General features: G+C 42.4%; 1 long non-coding RNA gene across 1 annotated transcript; it reads left to right on the forward strand.

The window, feature by feature from the left end:
• Nucleotides 1-4444: 4444 nt before the first annotated feature.
• Nucleotides 4445-19553, forward strand: LOC107315177 (uncharacterized). Its single transcript, XR_001555808.3, has 4 exons — nt 4445-4684; nt 12213-12330; nt 13738-14766; nt 15538-19553. It is a non-coding gene; the product is annotated as an uncharacterized LOC107315177 (long non-coding RNA).
• The last annotated feature ends 2132 nt before the right edge of the window (nt 19554-21685 follow it).

Raw genomic sequence — 21685 nt, forward strand, 5'->3', positions numbered from 1 at the left:
GGCTCAAGCCAAATGACCAAATCAGCCAGGGCGACTGGGGGTTGCTCTTAGAGCAAGCTGCAAAGAGTGTAAACAGGTGTTTTGTATCCTCTTTGGCAGGTTCTCAGTGCACAAGGGTATGTTCAAATACTGTACACAGATCCAAGGTTTAATAGTGGTAGCAGGGAAGCATACCAGATCATTGCTTCCTAGGCTGTTGAGTTAAATGTGCAATGCCTAATGTTAATATTAACCTATATACTGAATGGTGTGGAAGGTACCAGTTTATACTGAGCTCTCCCAACTGAAGCACTTTAGCTGCATGGTCCTTGGCACAGAACTCATTATTCTGAAACTTGCTTTCCCAATTAGCTGGAAAGAGTCTGTTTGTTTTCATCCTTTGGATCACTTTTTAACTCCTGTAATAGCTTTACTTGAGATAGATTGATGAATAGTGGTTTCTTTAACAATGCCATGATTATTGGCTGATTATAGTTCCTGAACAAATGAAACCCTTCATGTAACTGGGCATAGATTTATGGAGAGCCTTTATACATCCTACAAGCAACTCAGTAGGATCATCTGTGAACTGGTAGACTTGCATCTGTCACATGAGGGTACTTCAAGGAGCCATGTACCTTAATAAATGTCAATGTATAAATGTGAACTTAGACCACAATGGAAATCCAGAGAGTGCTTGCAGCACGGTTCTAAGGTCACTGTCACACAGCTTCAGCTGCTCTTGGACTCAGCACATCAGAGACATCTGCTTGAACCCTTCCTGATTAAAGGCAAGATTCCAAGCTATTGCCAGCAATGTGGACAGAAACTGCATAGCTCACAGCTCTGCAGCTTGGGGAATACTTCCCTTGTCTTCATAGGCAACCAGCATGGAGTTAAAGAGGTTCAGGTTTTGTTTTATAGCTTATAACAAAAGATTAAGAAAGTTTAGTCTGTTTCATTTAGAGAAACACTGGCTGAGGAAGAGAGGATAACTTATACAAGTTTGCTACATAGAAGAAGGAATAATGTTATTTACCTGTGCTCAATGAACAGGACAAGTTGCTGGAACTTCAGTAGGACAGGTCATGGGAAAGACCTTTTATCAGTAAGGAGGTAAAGGATTATACCCAGGAGGGCATGGTGTTCACACTATTCCACCAAATGCCTGCTGGACATGTTGTAGGTAGGGACAGGGCACTGGTATAACATGAGCAGGCAGAGATGAACTCAGTCAGAAGGGAGAAGAGTATCAGTGCCCCTGAGCAGCCCAGGTCACTACAAGCAACTGCTGAGAGACTCACATCACTTTGCCTCCTCCATTAACAGGGTTGCATAAATGTTTGACACAGGTAAACTCATGTAAGTTTATTCTCTAACACAATCATTAAATTGCAGAGCTGAGGGAACAGCATAGGTAATTTAATTCTTAGTTATCTCCTCTGCCCAGCAGACCACAAATACTGCTGTTCTCCTGACACATGAAATAAAGCCAGACTAATAATGACATTTCAACACAGAGGTGTTAGCAGCATCAGCCCCAACTCCTAGGGGACTGTGGGAAGCCTTTATTAAGAGGTGTGAATTTTTCTGGGTTGGGAGTGATTTGGTGGGCTAGAAAAGTATTCTTGGTGTCCTCCATTGGATGCAACTTGTGAGCAATAAGTGATCTTTCTGTAACAGGTCACGTTTTCATGATGTCAAGCAGGCTGTCTTTTCTGTAATAAAGCTCACCTAATCAAAACAAGTCAGAGCTTATCTGAGCCCCTAGCCAGAGATATCTCTGTGGTGGCTACAGAGTTGGTTTCCTAGCAACCTAAAAGGCATTAGATGGGGCTTTGTCGACATTTATCTGTTACACACAAAACCCCCCACTTGAATAATATTATGGGTGTGACATAAACTGACAAAAGCCAGGAAATTCAGAGCTGGGGCTGATTTTCTATCCTTACCGCTCATCACAGGCTAAAAACAAAGGGCACAGTCATGTGAGTGATGAATAGACCAAACCAATACTTATACTTCCTGGCTTTTGTCCCATACAAAATGCCATTTAAATGAGATGCTTGGCATTAATTTCCTAAGACAGGCTTCATGCTCACAGTTAGTAGAATGTTGACAGTGCTGTCGGCTTTCCCATGATCTCTCTTCTTCCTCAGAGGGGGCAATGTTTCAGGTCCATGCCTTCAAAGGCAAAGGTTGTGAGCAAGGCCACAACCACGTCATTGCATGATAAAGATAGATGCTCCATCACCATAAACTCAGGGTGGAGCTGGTGACAACACGCAGGTTAAACATCGGCTTGCTCTCCAAATAACTCTGTAAATCATAGAATCATGGAATCATCAAGGTTCTAGTCCAACCACCAACCCATGCCTGTGACCCCTATAGACTATGTTGCTCAGTGTGATGTCTGTCCTTTTCTTGAAAGCCTTCAGGGATGATGACTCCATCACCTCCCAGGGCAGAAATATGAAGATGCCTTTTTTAGTTCTCAAGGTACAACAACTTGGATTAGATCTTGTTATCAAGAATTATGAAAACAAATTATCAGGGGAAAAAAAAATAATAATTACTTTTATTTATTTTTTTCACAGAGAAAAAATTTTCTCAGGGCTGATAAATGGTCTGTAGAGTGACAGACACTTCAGCAATGTCTTTTATTTCTCCGCTTGTAGCAAGAAGAGTGTTCAAAACCTCACTGCTTGTGAAGAGTTTGCGTAGGAGACTGAAAGAGGAAGGGATGGAAGAACTACGGTTGCCAATTGCCACAAAATTATTGAGGAAGAAGTCCTCTGGAAGTGAATGGGTACCATTCACCTCTATCAGATCCTACAGACAGATCACGGTACTTAGCAGAAAAAACACATATTTTGCTACAGATTGCTATAAACTGAAAGTGCTAGAAAATAGATGTTAATTTTCACAAGCCTAATTATCAGATGGGATAAATTAACTTAATCTAGCTGACTTGTAGTGCTCTTGGAGTATGTACCAACTCAGATGCTAACTATACAGCTTTTTGTATGTGTATTTGCAGGGCTTTACTTGTTCCACCTCTGAACGTTTCACACAAAAACAAGGGTCCTTTTTTACATTTGCTCGGAGGCATGGTGTGAAGGTTTTATCTCCATGTAGATTTTTTCTGCCTAGTTGTGAAACCTCTAGGGTGGTTTGCAGAGAAAACTAGTGAAACTTAGCTATAGCTGCTGTTGTAAGGGAAAATCCCTTGAATTGCTGTCAGTGGATAAGCCACCAGGCATTTATCCCATCCATTCTTCACTGTAATCTTCATTACCATAAGAGTTGGTGTTTTCTCCTCACTCATGGATGCCATACTGTCTCAACTCCAATGGGCTCTTGGAATAAAGGCACTTATGCAGGCCTCTCTGCTGATGACAGACAGGGTTCCTTTAGCAAGCATATCATGCATATACATGCAACGTATATCATAATGGTGAGGAATTACTATGCACAAGCCTTTGAAAGAAACAGAATGAGGTTCCTGCTCTTTCCACCAACATCATCTTTACTGTCCATCCATTTGTTCCCCATTTAGCCTCTCTACTGGCCTAGCTCCTGTTATGTGCGTGAGGATAAGACAATAGGAGCCTACTGCACACCTGTGAATGCACACGTTGTTCCATGGGCTCCCTATAAGAGTCCCTGTGTTCACATGACCCATATTCCAAAGTTTGTTTTTCAAAGGGGGAGAGTAATGGGAGAAGGGCCATGTCTTACAGCTGTACACAGATTAGTGGTGTGTTTACACTCATAGGTTGAGGTAGATAAAATAGCCGTATTTTTCCCCAACATGCTTATTTGTAATGCATGCATGAAATAGCTTAAGAAGCTTAAACTACTTAGCAATTGCTGAGATAAATTGGAGAGTATGGGCAGGAGAGACAAAACTAACACAGATAATTGAATATACTTAGCCATCACAGCAGCTTTACATAGCTGTATCATGTTCTCTACAGATAACACAGCTGGGACAATATGGTTAGAGCTCTCAAATATCTAGGAATTTCTGTATTTCTAATGTAGTTATCAACTATTGTGAAGGTTAAAATAATAGTTTTTAGCTCATTCAAAATGCATTACTCTTCTTTAACATACATGATAAAATGTAAAATAGCATGCATTTGTGGTTTGACTTTTTTTTAGGACTCAGCAGAAAGGTCAGCAGGAAGGAACCCTTTCTGAGGATATCTTTTGGATCTGAAGTCTGCCTTGGGATAGGACAGGCTACCAAACGTACACGGATTAGTAGACAGAAGATACAGATGCCTCAGATTTGACAGCTGGAGCGGCCAAATGTGAATAAGGAGACAAGTTGCTGTAACACCCGTAAAACTGGTAAAGTCCCTCAGACCTGGAGAAAATCCTAGTAGATCAAATAGTAAGATTCCAACCTAATTCAAACTGAACCTAAATCTGTCCCTTTGTCTATTTTTCTGACTAGGGTGAGGATCTCAAACTCAGTCTGCAGCAACTCACAACACCTGAACATACCTAATTAACGACTTATTTAGAGCAGCAGTGGGGAAACTCTGCTGTTTGTTTTTTTTTCTCTCAGGTGCTTCATGCTGCTCTTGGAAGGACCCTGGTTCAGCACAAAGTGCTCTGGGTGGTGAAGCTTCTGTAGTGATGAACAGCAGGTTGAAGGTGAAGGTCTCTGCTGCGGCTTTTCCTCTTCTCTGAGGTAAGAGACCTTGTCACCACCACCAAGCTCTGCCCCTGTTTGCACCACCTGTACAACAGCCAATTATCTGAGCTGAAGCTGGGGACTAATGCCTGGCTGTTTAATTTAGAAGAGCAATAAGAAGGTCACTGGGAAAGGTAATGCACTCCCAATGATTGAACATGTGGATAAGGGCACCACAAAATATAATCTACTTTGCTGAGGATGTGATAAACCAGGTTTATGTATGTGGCTGGCAAGCGGTACTCCTGCGCCTTACTCCATCAGATAATCCAGACAGCAGGGCAACTGTGTATCTCTGGTCCCCTAATATGGCTTTAAATCTAATCTAAGGTTATTTTCACATTTGTAGGGTTTTCTAAAACAGAATTAGAAGTAACTCCTATGTATTTTCTAGCTGTCTTCCTCTTTCGTGTTGTTTGTATGAAATAGTATTTATCTCTGCAATCAGGCAAAGATAATCTAAGGGAAAGATTTCTCATATTCCAAAGGGTGAAACCTTAGTGGAATAATCTGAATGCAGACATTTGACTGCAGGGTCATCTATGTTTCCCCCAGTGTGCTCTTTTACCATTCAGAATAAGATGCCCAGAAAACCAAGTTGGTAGTGGTGTTAGCAGATAGTCATAGAGCAGTGTCACTGTGTGTATGCATGTAGCTGAGGTGTCCCCCAGGCAGGGCTCACTGCACGCATCAGGCCTGGGTGGGCTGTGGGAGTGCAGTGATTCTGCCATATGGGCTTGCCCAGCGCAGTTAGCACATCACGTACTAGGAAGTCTGGCCTCTTTGCAGGAGTCCTGCCCAACACAGGCAAGCGCTTTTCTGACAGAGATCTGTGGGTTCACAGCCCCAGGCCAGCCAACGTTGTGAGACAGAAGGAAGGAAGTGGTTGTGTTTTCCATTTGTGATTGACATGATGCAGAGGAAACTTCTGCATGTGGAGGCTGCAGATTCACTGTGCTGCCAGTCTCAGCTGCCCTCAGGCAGGCCCTATCACACAGCTCCTGGGATCAGGGTCCTGCGTCAAGGCTGCCATGTGGTTTGTACAGTTTAGCTGCTAGGCAGAGGGATGTCCTTTGGCTGAAGAACATCCTGTCTGGATGTATTTTTGTCATCAGGTGTGAAGTGATTCAGTGCTGAATTCTCAGAGATGCTCTGAGAATTCTACATCCTTCTTGAAAACAAAGGACCCATGGAGAAATATCGCTGGTGCTGCATGACCATGGGCGAGACCAGCTAACCTGTCAGATGTTAAAACGTGAAATCATTTAAAGAAGGCCTGGTCTCTTTTCTTGTTTCTCTAAGGTTTTCTCCCTGTATTTCTTCCTATTACTCTTCTGAGGTCTGTTCCGTTTGCTTACCTTAACATTTTACAAAATACGATCTGAAGGGACTTGTAGGCTCTGTGTCAACGACATGCAAAAACATATGCTTGAGTGCATATGTAAGTGGTTAGGCATTTCTTGTGCTTAACAACAGAGGCATTTGTTGTAAGGATGTAAGGAAGCCACTAGCTCAGGCACTGCCATTGCCTGGTCCATCAGCATTGTCTCCTCTACCTGCTACTGTCGTGCTTAAACCAGTAACCGGGGAAAGTTTTTAATTAAGTAGGCACTTCTCTGGGGAAGGTAAATGTCCCAGGAGCACATTTGGGCAGGGTTCAGCTGCGTGAAGCTCTAGGGCTGTCAGAATCCTTTGGGCTCTGCTTTCATCCCAGATGACAGTTGCGCCCTCTTTTTCTGCCTTCCCCATTTGATCTCTCATATCTCTTCACTGTCTTTCTCAATGGAAACTGAGGACAAGTCAGGTAAGTTTTTTCTAACTCAGAAAGGGAAAGCGTGAATGGCTGTGAGATCAACTCCAGGACAGTGTGTGCAGGTCATTTCACACCACGATACAGCAGGAAGAAATGCAGAGACCTTCTGGGGAGAGCAGACAAAAAGTACCTGACAAGAAGAAAGTAGGACTTCTTATTTGGCAATGTGAAAGCATAAGAATGAACTCTTGATGGTTTTTGTTTTATTTTGCTTTTTAAGATATGGATTCACAACTGTTTTGCACTGATCAGTGTCCAGGCTGTCAGCACTGGGATTCTTCACCTTTCTCTTTCTGTGTTGCATATTCCTGACGCCTACTTTGTCCCAGTGGTTGAATAACTGTGGGATTAAGGAGGGATCTTTTCTAGGCTGATTTTCAGCTAGCTGAGTTTTCTCAACTGGCTGGCCATCAGGTCAGCAGTAGAGGTACTGCTTGTCAGCAGCAGCCCTGCTGCCAGTAGAGGAGGCAGCATCACTCCACTGATGTGGGCAGAGAGGCAGGATGAGTCTCTGCTTCCATGTGCAGGGAGGTGAGGGAATGCCTGCTTGGCAGCAGCTCATACACAGAACCAGCTAAGATGAATCTGAAACCAGAACTGAGAGGTTAACATCACTGGGGGAGAAGTATTTAAGCTGGCACAAGAACAGATGGACAAAATATAAGAATAAAATTAGGCTAAAAATTAAAAGGCTTCTAGCCACAAGAAAAGTTATGTTGGGCTTCCAACATAACTTTCCAATGGGAGTAGGGGGGGTTCAGAAGAAGTAAAAACCGGTGATACTGAGCTTAAGGAGATTTACATGGAGACCTAGGAGACATATTTCCACTCTACCCCCACTGTTTGCTTTCATTTTGATCTTCTCTTTCACAATTCTTTCCTTTTCTCTCTCTCTCTCTCCCAGCCCACCTCCCCCCTACCCCCCTTCCCTTTGTTACAAAAAGCCATGGCTTTTCCCCTCACTGCCTCACCACTGACATGCTGGTGCCTTAGCCAGCTGTTCACTGCAACATACACAACTTCTTCTCAGGGAAACCAATGCAACAATCGACTGAGTATTGTAAAGTTACATTCATTGAGATAAGGAGGTGCCAAGAGATGTCCAAATGCCTGTGTAATGCCCAGGTATTACTCCAAGCTGCAGGAACCCACTAGTTTTGGAGTCCAGTCTGCCTGTACTCAGCAGGGCTGAGCTGAGGTGATGCAGCACAGTGGCAGGCTTCCTCTGCAGCTCCTGTACCACTCTTGGTGTTCAACTCAAACCTGAACCTGAAATTCAGCTTGCAGAGAGCAGAAACAGTTTTAAGAAATGGCTAATACAAAGTGAGGCTATTTGTCAGAAGGTGAATTTTTTTTTCTGCACTAGCAGCTTCATTTGCACTGGTGCCCACTTGCAGTGATGGTATGTTATAGCCTGCAGAAGAATTGCTTCAGTTTCTTAATATGATGTTCTATAAAAAGAAAGAGTATTTTGCAAGAAGTTCATCAGTCTCTATTGCAGTGTAGCAGCAGATGTTTAGGTCACTGGGATACACCAGAAATGTTGCCACATCTCCATTAATTGGCATTAGTGCCTTCATGTCACAAAAATAAAACTACTGCTTTTCATAGTTTGTCCTATAGTACCACAACAGCCTCAGCCGTATAACAGCTAGTTGCCATGATCATGTTCTCTCTCCTCCCCTTCTGTTGCACCCTGCCTCCTCCCTCAAGTGATTTCAGTGCTGTCATCACTGGTGCCCTGCTATTTCAGCTGGCACAAAACTAGTCACATTTTTTCTTCTGCCAGGCCAAAGGGGAGCATGTCCAAAGTCACAGGAGCTGCCCAGAGTGTCCTTCCAGGTAATTAGCGATAGGACTAGAGGGAATGGCCTGAGATTACCTCAGGGGAAGTTCAGGTTGGATGTTAGAAAAACTTTCTTCTCCAGAAGAGTGATCAGGTGCTGAAATGGGCTGCCATGACACCAGGGAAGTGGCTGAGTCACTATCCCTGGAAGTGTTCAAGAAGTGTTAAGATGCATTAAGGGACGTGGTTTAATGGGGAAATGGTGGTGGTAAGTGAACGGTTGGCCTAGATAATCTTGGAGGTCTTTTCCAACCTTGGTTATTCTGTGATTCTGCAAATTAAAATATCTCATCTACAGGAAACCTGAGAATCTTTCTTTCATTACTCTGTAGTTTTCAGCTTCAGCAGTCAGCACTGCAGCATGGGATGTGTGCTGCTGTCTTGCTCATCCCAGTGCAGCACACTCCCTGCAGAACCTAACAATGTGGGATCCCTACAGGGTACCCACTCACTGTCAGAAGCCAGGTGAAAGGGCTGCCTGTAGGAAATGCAAGCAGGGGATTATGATGAGATGTCCTTTGTGCACTGTAGTTCTTCTGTTCTGAATGGCTGGTGAGCATCTAGAACCCTTACAGTATGCTTTTCCTTTTATTTTCTCTTTGGAATGTTTTGGAATAGGTTTATTCCAAGCGAGATCATATTATTTACACCAGATGCACACAGAATCTTGTTTATCCTATTATTATAGAGACAAACAAAATCTAGGCCATTTTCACATCCCATATTTGCCCTATTCTGTGCACATAGACCTTCTTCTTAGGGCCAACTCCTACAACATTGCCCATTGCTGTTAGGGCAGAGTTTGCTATCGTTCCTCTACCAGCAATGTTGAATCTGTGCTGGTTTGGGCCATGGGATCCATATGCTCGTCCTCATGCCTTGTTTTGTTGGATGGCTGTTACCACTGTTGTCAGATATTTTGTTCTACAAAGCATCTCAACTGAACCTGAAGGTAACGTTCTTAGTGCTTTAATCAGATCTGTGATTCTGGGTAAGACACATTAATGCCTTCTGCTATTAGTTCTCTTGTAGCAAGTGGTAAAGTGTCTGTACCAGTTCTTAGAGAAATGCCTATTGATCTCAACTGTGTTTTATTTCTTACAAAATCTTAGCCTATAAATAATGCAGTTCATTCCTTTTTTGGGACCTCCTTTATTCTAATAGTCCAGAGGAGTTGTTACAACCTGCGGGATGTATCCATAGACATAAAAAAAGAAATAAATTCACGGTGCCAAAATTTTCTCTATAGTTGGAAAGATCATGTAATATAAGAGGAAGAAATTGTCCATCATGGTGGAAATCATCTGCTTAAAATGAATCATGATTGAACAAACTGCCCGAGGAGTGGAAGGAGCTGAGAAATTCAGCACAGCCCTTGTTGTGGGTGCTATTGTCTACTGATCTGCTCAGAAATGTGCACATTTATATTGCTTACATGTGGAAAGGCATGTCAGCTGAAGAGAAAAATTGCCTGGTACTCTATCAGGTTAGATCTGATGAATACCTGCCCAGGAGCTAACCTAATATCTGTGTGCTAGACACCCTGATGTGATGCCCAGGCCAAAGAACAGTCTGTAATAGTTTGAGGTTTTTGTTAAAGGCTGCATTTACTGAGGTGGATTAAATAATATGAGACAGAAGAGTGTGGGGAACAATTCAGCAAATGTTCACAATTCAGCGAGCTAATCTGGGTGCAGCTATAGGTGTGCTTGTCTGCAGTTCTCACTGCTGCTGTGTCCTGCCATGACACTGACAACTATTCTGATTCTACTGGCTTCTGTTCTTCTACTGGGGTCTTTTCTCCAGCTACGGTCAATGCTGCCTCTGACTGCCCCACCACTATGTTGTTTGCACAGCATCATGGCATAACACCTTTATGAACATCAGCTTTGAGCTTCTTATAGGAAGCTGATGCTTCAGTTTGAATCATGTGGGATCCAAAGGAGCTGTGGATCAATAGACAGTTTCCTGTGTTCTCCTGCCAACCCCTCGTTGGGTTGTTTCACAAATACATTTTCATTAGAAACACCTGCGCTGGAGATTGCTTTCCCACTCTTTCCTGTTTGCACGATGCTGTTTGGGTGTGCGTGGGAGAATAGTTTTTTCCTTTTCTGTGTTCCATTATCAGATGTTTGTAGATGCAGGGAGGCTACCGCAGTCTAATTTTGCAATGTCTTTGAAGGTAGGGTTAAAAGAGTGTATTAGGGCTCAAAAACACTGGCACTGATTCCTTGCTTGATACAAATAGGTTGAATAATTCAGTTCATTTCTGTTTATGTCAAGTGACTCTTTCAAATGGGAATAATGGCATTTCAGTGCATAGTATTGTGCCAGGTCTGGGCTGACTGCAACAGCAGTGGCATCATCAGTGGCTTTGAGCTAACTAGCAAGGCAGAAGATTTGCAGAGATGCGAGTGTGTCATAGGCTCCTTTGTGCGCCTTGCCAGTGGGGTTGTGGGCATCCTGGAGAGCAACGTAGCCATGAGCCTCGTGGCCAGAGTCATGAACCCATTGTTAAGTAGTCTAAATAGTCTGTATACTGAAATATTCTTACATGAGAGAGGAGTGCATTGAGGAGGTAGGAGCTGCTGCAGTAAACTGGTGACCAAAACACAGTTTACCCAGTGTTCTACCTGGACAGACTTCCCACCAGGCATTTAAGAAGGGTGACACAAGAAGCAGCAGCATAGAAAATAAATGGTGGTAATCTGCCACTAAGAAAAGCTCCTTCCTAGTGCTCCATGGTGAATATTACATGCAATGTAATTTATATTAACTTGAAAATTGTTTCATTTTGTGCTTTTTTTGTATTTCTAACACATTAAAATACCTCTTCTCCTTTTGAATCTTCTACTCTTCACTTGACTAACAGGCTGTGACAATGACTTTCACTGTCTAATTGCTCACTGGGTGAAAAGATATTGTTTGCAAAGCTTTGAACTACCAAACTTTCCATTTAGTGAATATCTTCTCAAACTCTGATGAGAATGCCTTACATTTTCTATGGTTCTTTCAAACTTTAATATCTGTTCCAGATGACTCTGGCAGAATATCTGCATGTTGTAGGAATTTCCCAGTATTATATTCTTTTCTGGAGCCTCGTTGTTGAAATGGAATGGTAAAATTAAAAAACAAAAGTAAAATATTGTTTCCTCCCAAGCAAGCCAATGCTTGCTCAAAATAGAAGAAAAAGAAAACCTTTTTCACTTCCAATTCAAGATTTTCCTGTGGTGTAGCTTTTTTTCTCCTTTCCCAGCCAACCAGGTTTTAGGCGTATATAAATGCATACAAAAAAAATTATTTGTTTTTGATGAGGGTGATGCCATATTTTGGCAACTAACTATGCTAAAGATTCAAGTGGTGAAAACAACTAATTTTGACTGATTAATATAGTTCTAGAATCCTGGATTATGAACTGTTTCAGAAAAGGAAGGTGTTTTTGAACAGAAAGTTACCAAATTGATCTTCCATCTTGCCCTAACTGCTTTTTAGTGCTATATTTAATCCCCAGATCAATTGTATGCCCACATACTATAGCATTGAATCAGTTCCTTAAAAAGAAGGTATGTTTTCAGAATTGGAGCCAAGTCAATGTGACTAGTAGTGTATGAATACACACAGCACAAGAATTTAATCTGGATTTACTTCTTACATGCTCCTCTCCCTTCAAGGTTTCTAGCCTGTTCACTCACATAGATTGGATATTTTCAGTCACCATTTGGAAAACAGCTACTGACTGCAGATGGGCTATGGCAGATCCAAAGTTCGGATTCAAGGACTTTGATGTGTTTGCCTACTAGGGACAAAAGAAAAGGGATGATTTTGTTCATCGTTGGCTATAAATACATTTTATTCTCTGCCCATAGTCACCAAGTTCCTTCAGAAGCCAAAGAACCAGGGATTTCTGATGTGGAAAACTTTCATCTTGTCTGTGACAACAGTGAGAAGAAACAGGAAGATTTGACAATTGCAGGGGAGTTTCAGGTACAGGCTATCAAATCACTTCAAACTTAAACAAGCATATTTGCTTTTTTTTTTTTTTTTTTTTCCTGCAGCAGAGGCTGACTTTCAATGTCCTTGAAGTCTGGTATTATGCATTCTAGCAAGCAAGTAGAGAAATGAGCCAGATGCATCAATTTAGGCATAGAGTGAGGTTTCTAGTAAACTTCTGAACAACAGGGTAGTGTCAATGTACTTAGTAAAGCCACATGCTTTTTAAAAATAGTACTATTGATTTTGTTAGTGTGTGTATCAAATGTTAGCACATTCATTAAAACAGCAGCCTTCCAAATACTACTGCAGAACAACTAGCAGGCCCAGAGTCGATATCCATCCGAATATTGGCTTGCTTTCAAAGGGCAACTTAAAATTAGGGCATTGACTTTTCACGCTATAGAGGAAAGATCTTAGAGGGAGCATTTATCAAGTAGAATTTAGGCAATATTCATCAAATACAGCTAAGCTGAGATCGTGTTTGGCGAGGCAAAAATGTGTGTGTACAGCCATGTCTGACAATAGAAAAACAACACAACTGGAGTTTATTCATATACGTTAATGCCTATCTTAAGAGTCTAGTACAGATACATGAAAATAAAGAGGAAGACATTTTCCTAGGGAAACTTTCCACCTTAAACTCTTGTATGGACACACTGAAACATTAGGAAAGTAATGTATTAAAGAGATTAAATAAATTCTGCATCTATGTCTTTGTCCTTATAATGTCATTTTCATACAGTGCTGTGAGGGAAGCAACACACTGGGACAAAAGTAACTGTTGATGGCTGTAAGTTTATGGCAAAAAATATATTGTGTCTGTTGAAAAAGATCTAAAGTCAGGTGGCAAAAATGTTTTATTTTTTTTTCCTCTCTCCTTCTAAGAATGATGGATGAGGGAAGAAGAGTGGAGGTCATCCTATTTCTCATAGGTTTACTATGAATTTGGGACTTAGGTGCTTTTTCTTTTTCCCTCTGGTGTCAGTTCATGCTGCCCTTCAGACTTTCCCAACCCTTGAGAAATCTGTCACAGTACTCCAGAATAGTTCAATTCACCTCTCTATTCTTAACAGAAACTCACGAGGAGGATTTATTTCTCCAGAGAATAAATGATCCCATTGTCAGGGCACTGCTTGTTCCCTCCACTACTCTGATTAGGTTTATCCAGTATCTGTAGATTTTATTTGGTAGTTTGGTTGGTTTTGTTTCAGGAGAGCTTCTTTTAACCTAGATAGTATCCCCAATCCATTTTACCATATTGCTCTCCATGTGATGGTATGGGATGGGAAGAAAAAAAAGATGTGATTTCTGCTTATGCTGCTGTTGCTGCCAAGTAAAAGGACCATGGGGACAAAGCAAAAAACACCTCTTGATGCACAGTCTTTTTCTCTTTCTTAGAGAGGAACCAAGAACTTCAAAGCTCCGAACTTGAGCACCTTGAGTGAAGGACACTGGTAAGGTACCTGGGGTAGCATTATGTTGCTCCCAGCTGGCCTAGGGGTGTTGTATCCAATTGGGACTACCACTGCAGAGACCAAATGTAGTGAAATCCTCATGAACTGCAGTGTTGATCTGATCCTGTTTCCAAGCAGTGCGCTGAAGGCATTGATCTGCATTCTCCTTCCTTTCTGTACTTTGCTTATTTTCTCTTTTGTAATGCAGAGCAGCACTCTGAGATGATATTGTCATTGTTTGCAGCTCCTGTTCATTTCTAACCTGCTTGCCAGTGACTTGGTGAGGTTTGAATTTTGCTAAATCTTCTTTATTGGCAGCTGAAAAGCGCTTTTGTGATATTGTTGTGTTGATGTTGGAAAAGTGCAAAAGATGGATGGCAAGGAGTTAGAGAAAACAGATGTCTCAGAGAAATAGTATGTTTCCAATGAAAACAAAAGGTAGAAAAGGCCTGTCTTAGTGTATTTAGCTGACCTCAAAGTTAGTATTGGAAGCATTTTTTCCTCTGTATATCTTATTTTGTATCAAGTTGAAGTGTTCCTAATGACAAGATCTCCCTTATTTTACTTTGGTTTTCTCTCATGCTGTACGTTATTACTGTAAATGGATATTACTCTTTGTCTGAAGATGCATATCTCAAAGATCTTCACTTTATTTCCTCCTCCAAAAAGAGAACGTATGATTTGGGGCATTGGCCTGTGCAAAGCATAGTTTTAGCAGCTTTATTGTTTCTCACAGATTATGATCTGTCTGAAATATCTCCAAATTCCTGAACAACCTCCTGCTGTTAACACCATTACCAAAGTTGGGCCCTAGAGTCCTACAGGGTCACCCAGGTATCCTTACTGCTATGATAGATTGCATTTATCTTGTCTCCTTCTTTGATGAATGCTGAGCAATAACAGTAAATCTTTCTCTCCTTATGTGCAGAATTGGTTTTCAGTTGGAGTTGAGAACCTCCAGAGTAAATCCAAGGTAAAGCGATCAACTGAATGTTGAAACAGTACAGAGGAGCAAATCTGTGGCTTTTAAGTCTTCTTTGTTATTGTACCACCAGAATACAATATTTTAACTAGTAAAATGAATTCTTGACATCTTTTCCATTTGAACCACTAGTTCAGGGAGTGGTTTGAATGAATTTCTTGAGGCGGTAATTTAAAGTAGGAAGCAGATTCAGGGTGACTTTAAAGCATTAGTTTGAGGAACTTGATCTTTGTTGCAGAAAAGTTGAGTTTCTGAAATGTGAAGTGTCCAAAATATGGACATATCTCAGTCTGATTTTATGAAATTAAACCAACATTCTTTTTTCATGCTCTGGGCCAGGGTTGTCAGGGATGTTCCAAGTACTAAATTAGACTTATTTTTAGGTAACTATTTCTCCTCCCTCTAGTTTTGAGCACCATGTAGCTATCAGTGACCCAGCTGGAGTCTACTCTGTGGGCTGCATGATGGGATTTAACAAACACAGAGTGTAGACACTATTCAGAAATAAGCCAGTTTTCCAAGCTCAGATGACTTACTAAAAGTTAGCTTTTTCTGTCCTTTTATTTGTTTTTCCTTTCCAAACAATCGGGTGCTTTTGAAACCCGAGAAACAAAAACTGCAGCACTCATTAATCCCATGGAAACTTCCTTTTAACAATGCCTTTCTCTAAGTAGCACATGATCTCCAAAAGCTGCTTCCCTGTCCGTGTTCTTAGATGACCACAGAGATAAAAAGATATATATATATATATATTTTTTTCAGAAACATTTGCAGGCAAAAAACCGTGGAAGATCACATTGCTGCTCCAGTTGCTGGATACTTCCAAGTGGAAGGAGTGCAAAATCCAGTTTTGCCTGTGCCAATCTCAACCATGCTTAACTTATGTTCACAGAAGAAACTGAGCACATTTTTGGGGTAGGTGTAACATGTACCCAGCTGGCACAGCCATAGTGGGGCTGCCGTTAGCTCTCTCCCTTCTGCACTGATGGACACATCGGGGGCACTGTGAGCCATGCTCAGTGCAGAACAGGAATGGATGTGAGGCTGAGGTGAAAGGGATGATAGAAAACTACTCAGAAATCAAGAGAAGTTTTGTATTTTGTGAGCCTGATTTGCTAAAAATGCCCCCAGATTTTATTCTTCATTCAAAAACAGGCTCTCTCCTGAATAGAAATCTGTCTATTTGAAGTCTAAGTGACTTTGAGATTAAACAACAAATTAGGTTTCTGGATTTTCAAATTCTATTTTAATTGAATGTTCTAGCCATGCAGTATGTAAAGAAACTGAGAATGTCTGATGCCAAATGGCACACTTATTATTTGAAATTTGATGGCAAATTTGCCCTTAATTTTATCCAATTATATTAAGAGGTCTTTCTGTTACAAAACATTACAAAGCAATACTAAGGCCAGAGAGGTGCTAGAGAAATCTTTTTTCTGTCATGTGGAGCACTGTACAGAATTGCGTGGGTTTAAACAAGATGTATCTTGATGTTTTACCTTAAAACTCTCTGTCCTTTTCCTCAGTTCAGCTGAATCCTATGAAATAGATACGCAGCTTGGAGTTCTTCACGCCCCCACAAATGCTAAAAATGGCCCTGATACAACATGTATTTATGTAACAAAATCATCTGCATTAATATCTTCCTTTCCTTTCGGCAAGAAGCACAGGGGGGGACTCAGGCTGACACATTTCAATGCAGCCCCTTCCATTCTTCTTGCATTTGGGGCAGCAGGGACAAGCATAGCTCTCCCCTAAAAACCAGTGAATGCACAGGAACATGATATGACTATCAATAGAGAGTTTGAGGGAAGATTGTCGTCCAAGCTTTCAGGTTCTCTCCCCCTGAATATTCAGTTTCCTGATACAGATCAAAATCACTTGTAACAAGGATTCTGGCCGCTCTTGTTGTGCTGATGTTCCAAAATAAATAAGGTATTTGAAATATAAAATTTCCTCCACTCTTACTGAAAAGCCAAGAGACTAGTTGGCTCACAGGATCAAACATGATGTATAGAGTCTTTCATCTCTTGTTCACATCTGGTGGGATGCAGTGAGAAATGTTCCTGCTTGGCAGCTGGTTGGTGTCCTGTTTGTCACTGTCATATTCAGGTGGACTCTTGTCTGGATCGCAGCCCATCCCCAGCAGTGGGCAGCTCTGCAGCCAGGGATGCCCAGCAGAGTTTGGGGTTTATCTCAGCCCCTGGGCTAGGATGGAGTCCTGCTATTAGGAGGCAGAAGGAGAGTGAAAAGTAGCTGCTGCTGGAGGGAGCCTTGGTAACCCTGCTGTGTTCAGTATTACTAGAGTATCTGGGGAAATAAACAGCCTGTTTTTCAGATTCAGGCTTATATACTGACTGCTCTCCCTGTATGGATGCTGGCAACTGAGGGTGCAGGCCAGGATGGCTCCCTGTGGCCTGTCACAGACCGTGTTATCCCAAAGAATGACCTCCTGAGGCCATCCAGCCAATGCTCGGCGCCCCAACCCGCTGCCTGTTGCCTGCTGTGGGAACGAATCCTAACCAGCAGCGAGGATCAAACCAATGTTCTCAGCAGCAGCTGTAAACTCGATAAGCTGCCTGTCCTCCTTTCTCTCCCCCCGCCCCGTCCCTCCCTTTGGTGTTGAAATGAAGGCAGAGACATGCTGAGAGAAGCAGTGCAGCATTCTGTTTGCAGGATAATATGCCGACCACATGTACGTATTAAAGGCTGTATGGAGTTATAATGAGCCAGGAGCATTTAAATGCAAGCCAAGGGGAATTTGCTATTCTGTGTGGGCAGATTTCAATTGTAAGGTTGGCAGCTCTGGTATCCTGTTCTCTAATGCCATGGGATGAGAAAAAATAGGCTTTTCTTTCAGAGCAGTTGATTATTGAATCTGCACCAGCTGTTCACCCTAATCCAAGCTCGCTCCTTGTAATAGAGGCATCCCTCATCCATCCATCCATCAATCCATCCATCCGTCCATCCCCCCGTTCTTATTTTCATGGCTCTTTTGTAATCTTTCAGAAGGGTGGTGAGCAGATATCAGCCATCTAAAGCAATGTAAGCATCAGCACCAGGCAAGGGTTGTAACTAATTAACGAGAGAAGCACCCCCAGCCGCATATTGAAACTCAAATTATATTTCTCATCCACCGCAAGACAGGAAAAAAAGCTGTCATGAATTAGAAGGCAGAGGACCGATTTTTAGCAGCAACACCTGACTCTGCAGCCAGCAAACTGTGAGATCAGAGCTGGAGCCAGTGCTGTGCTTGTGCAGAGCTGCAGCCACCCCTCCTGCCCCACTGAGAGTCTGGGCACACACAGCCAGGCATGCGGCAGTAGGAAAGGAAAATAATCTTTTTATTATTATTATTTTTAATAATAAAGGGGGAGGAAAGGGTGAGATAAGGAATGAATTCCTTCTGGGTGCTTCTCACTCAGCCTGCAGTGTTATGTAAGGCTGGCACAGCTCATGCTTGCTTTGCTTCGCCATCAGCTTGGCTGTTTCATCCCCGCTACACAATTATTTCATCAGTCTCTCCTACTAGACATCACAGCGCTGCTACAATTAGTCACATTTATTAGGATATTGGCTAAAATAAAATTAGAAAGCATGGGGGCCATGTTGCACAGGGAATGGGAGAATGCAGCTCCGGGTGGTGCCTCTCCAGGAGGCATTCAGACACTCTGGAGGAGGAGGGCACAGGGCAAGGGGGTGACACACAGGAGCCAGGAGTGAAAGCAGCAGCAAAAATGTTGTTTCCAGGAAGAGCTTTGGCAGAGGAGAGTGAACTTAATTGGAAATGAGTGGGAATAACTGCAGTAGAGGATAACAGCAGTAGGAGAAAGGGTTGTAGGGGAGAGTGGGGTAGAGGAAAAGGGATGGCAGTCAGTGACAAGCTGAAGAACACAGGCTGATGGAGGTGAAAAAAAAGGAGGGTTTGCACAAAGAACTACAGCACAACAGCTCCTCTGCCTGCATGTCTCCTGCCTTTTTCATCATCCAGGGAGGCTGCTGCATGATTTGTCCCTGACCCACTCCCTTGCTGTGTCTCTGTATGAAAGATGCCTCTTTCCCTGCTCATCATGTCATCCTGTGCTCTGTGGAAGGGCAATCTGTGGCCTCTTCTCTGAGGCAAAACTTAGTTGAGATGCTGACTCTCAGTGTAACACCAGAATCATGCAGTTTGAAAAGCTGCATTATCACTGAGCTGTTTTTGGGTTTGGTTTGGGAAATACAGACATGGAAGGCTCTGGATCGTGGTGGGGACGGTGAACTGTATGAGAAGGGGCAGCTTGACAGGCATGTACAGTTGCATTCTTGTATGTTATAGACACATAGATGGAAAAATGCATCCTTAAAGAGACTACTTGACTTTCAGGGTTTGGAGATGTCAGAATGCGTGTGTGACTTAGTGAACATTTTAAATCAGTATATCTAGAAAATAAAAATCCATAATAAATAAATAAAAACCCATAAATAATTGGATGGACAGCTCATTGGCTGACACATGTTCATTTAAAAAGAGGCCTAAATGTGATTCTTGGATGAGTATGAAGGGGAATAATAATTTGCAGTAAAGTGATTCTTCCTTTTTGCAAATGGCATTGGTGACAGCTCTAGTGGGCTACTGGATAATGCCTGAGAGTCCACATTCTCAGCAGGAAGAAATGTTGTTGTTGAAGAAATGATGAGGTTGCAGGAAGAAGTTCCAAAAACACTTTGAGAAAATTAGAATTACAATTTGAGATAATACTTTCCAGTAAGAGACTCAGAATGCTTAACTTGTTAAGATTATCAAAAAGAAGATAGAGAAGTGGCTTGATTGCAGTGTATCTTCAAGGTGAGAAATGCCAGGTATTAACGAACACTTTAATTTAGTGGAGAAAAGTATAATAAGATACAGAAGTTGCAAACTGAAGCTGACCAGACAAATTTAAATGAGAAATCAGACATTATTTTAACAGTAGGAATGATTTCTGACCGGAACAAAATGAGTGCAAAATCCTCCATCTTTGGAAGTGCAGATCAGGGCTAAACTCCTTTCCAGGAGGTTCAGTTAAATATACACTTTTTTGAGATTCAGCACAGTTGATATTGGGTAGAAGCTACTGGGCTGTGATATAATATGGTAGTCTTCTTTTGCTTAGAATTCAATTCAAAGTAATTCAGTTGTTTCTTATCATATGGTCCTAAAATGTGCTGGTGTGTATCAGCAGGAGCTCTGCTCTCAGTGCTGCAAACACTGTTGTGATCGGTGTGTTTCCCAGTTCTGTGGGCACTCTCTGAACAGTATAACAAGAGAGCTGGTGGGCACAAATGTTGGAGTCAACAAAAAATAAGGGCAAATAAGTCCCAAATGTAGTCAGAGTGCTTAACAGTCGCTGTGCTCTGTAGGACAGCTGGAAATGAACCATGGCTGCTAAGCTGTCTATCTTAGTAACCTCTACAATTCCATGATCCCTGCTAAAAAAACAACAACGAAGGGGAAAGAACATCCAGTTTGAGCAAAAGCCTGATACAGAACCTGCCCAAATGCAAGTCAGTATAGAGCCCTTTAAATGTTGTGGCCCAGCCTCATCTGTGGCAAATTTACCCTGTGATGAATCAGTGCTAAAATTGTCACATCTCAGAAGCCTGCCTTTCTGCACACAGCCTGCTCCTTTCTCAAGCTTTCTAATGCACAGCCGGCCCATTTTGTGCACAGCTGCCACGGTGCGATTTGCTTTGTGTTTATGCTTTGAGCTTTGCCTCTCTGTTTCTGTGTCCACAGCCTGAGCCTATTCTATGTCATACTAGCTGGGAGATGTGCGAGAGAAACATCCCCTTCAGCCATGCGGGTGGGCATTGGGCTTTCAGTAATGCTGTAGCACTACTGATTTCTCTGATTTAAATCCGATTTCTCAGATTGACTCTCAGTGGTGTCCTGGGCTGAGGGGGATGTCCTAACACTCATCAGCCCACTTATTCCCACCTCCCACCCGTCAGATGTGGCTGGGTTGTGGGTTTGGGAGGGCTGGTCTCTGCCACTGCATCCTGTCCATCACGTGAAGAAGATGCTGATGTGGTCTGACAGGGGACAGACAGCCTGAGTGACACAGTGTGGTACCCAGTCCCAGCACCCTGCAGCTCCCACATCTCTGCATGGGCACTGCTGGTTCAGATGTGAGCCTGGAGCAGTGGTGCAGACCCTTTGCAGCACAGGTGTAAATCAGGGGCAGCGGCTTGGCAGCTGATGATGCAGCATTGGTGTGGAGCAGCAGAATGGGGGCTGAGCTTTGCTTGGAGGGAGGAGGGAGGAGGAAAAAATGAGAGCGCTAAGGTAACCACAGAAACATGGTATCCTTGGATATTAGCAATCATGACCTACTTCTGGGTATTCACGCCCTTTTTTAGAGCTGTTGACAAAGGAGGGGTAAGATGGAGGGCTTAAAGCTCTGCAAAAGAAAGAGATCTTTCCATCATTTTCTAGGATTATCAATAATATTTAGCTGGTGTAATTTTTTTTTCCCCTGTGCATCATTCTCTGTTTTCAATTCTGCTTTATATACTGTAGAATGTAATTTAATAACACATTGCTGAAATGCAACTGATGGAGCGATTTTGTAGTGTGCAGAGTGTAGATTGGAGTGACTGACTGGAGTGTCGTTGTGCATATATAATCTGGCTGCTGTCAGTGCTGCTAATCATGGTCTGTGTTTGATTCAGATCAGAGAGAAACCCTTGTTCACATGTGGTACCTGAACCAGCAGAGCTCCTAATGGCCCTGCAGCAGCACTAACACCAGTGAAATCAAACTGTTGCACTGCAGGAAAAACAGGCCCTGGGCTCCAGTGAGACATGGTGAATTTATACCAGCAGGTAACACAGAGCAACTGAATCTATATGGAACATGGACCACAGGATCTGCACCAGGTGTGTGAAA

The sequence above is a fragment of the Coturnix japonica genome, chromosome 5, assembly GCF_054131305.1.
Source record: "Coturnix japonica strain WE chromosome 5, WE-NBRP24, whole genome shotgun sequence".
Lineage (NCBI taxonomy): Eukaryota > Metazoa > Chordata > Aves > Galliformes > Phasianidae > Coturnix > Coturnix japonica.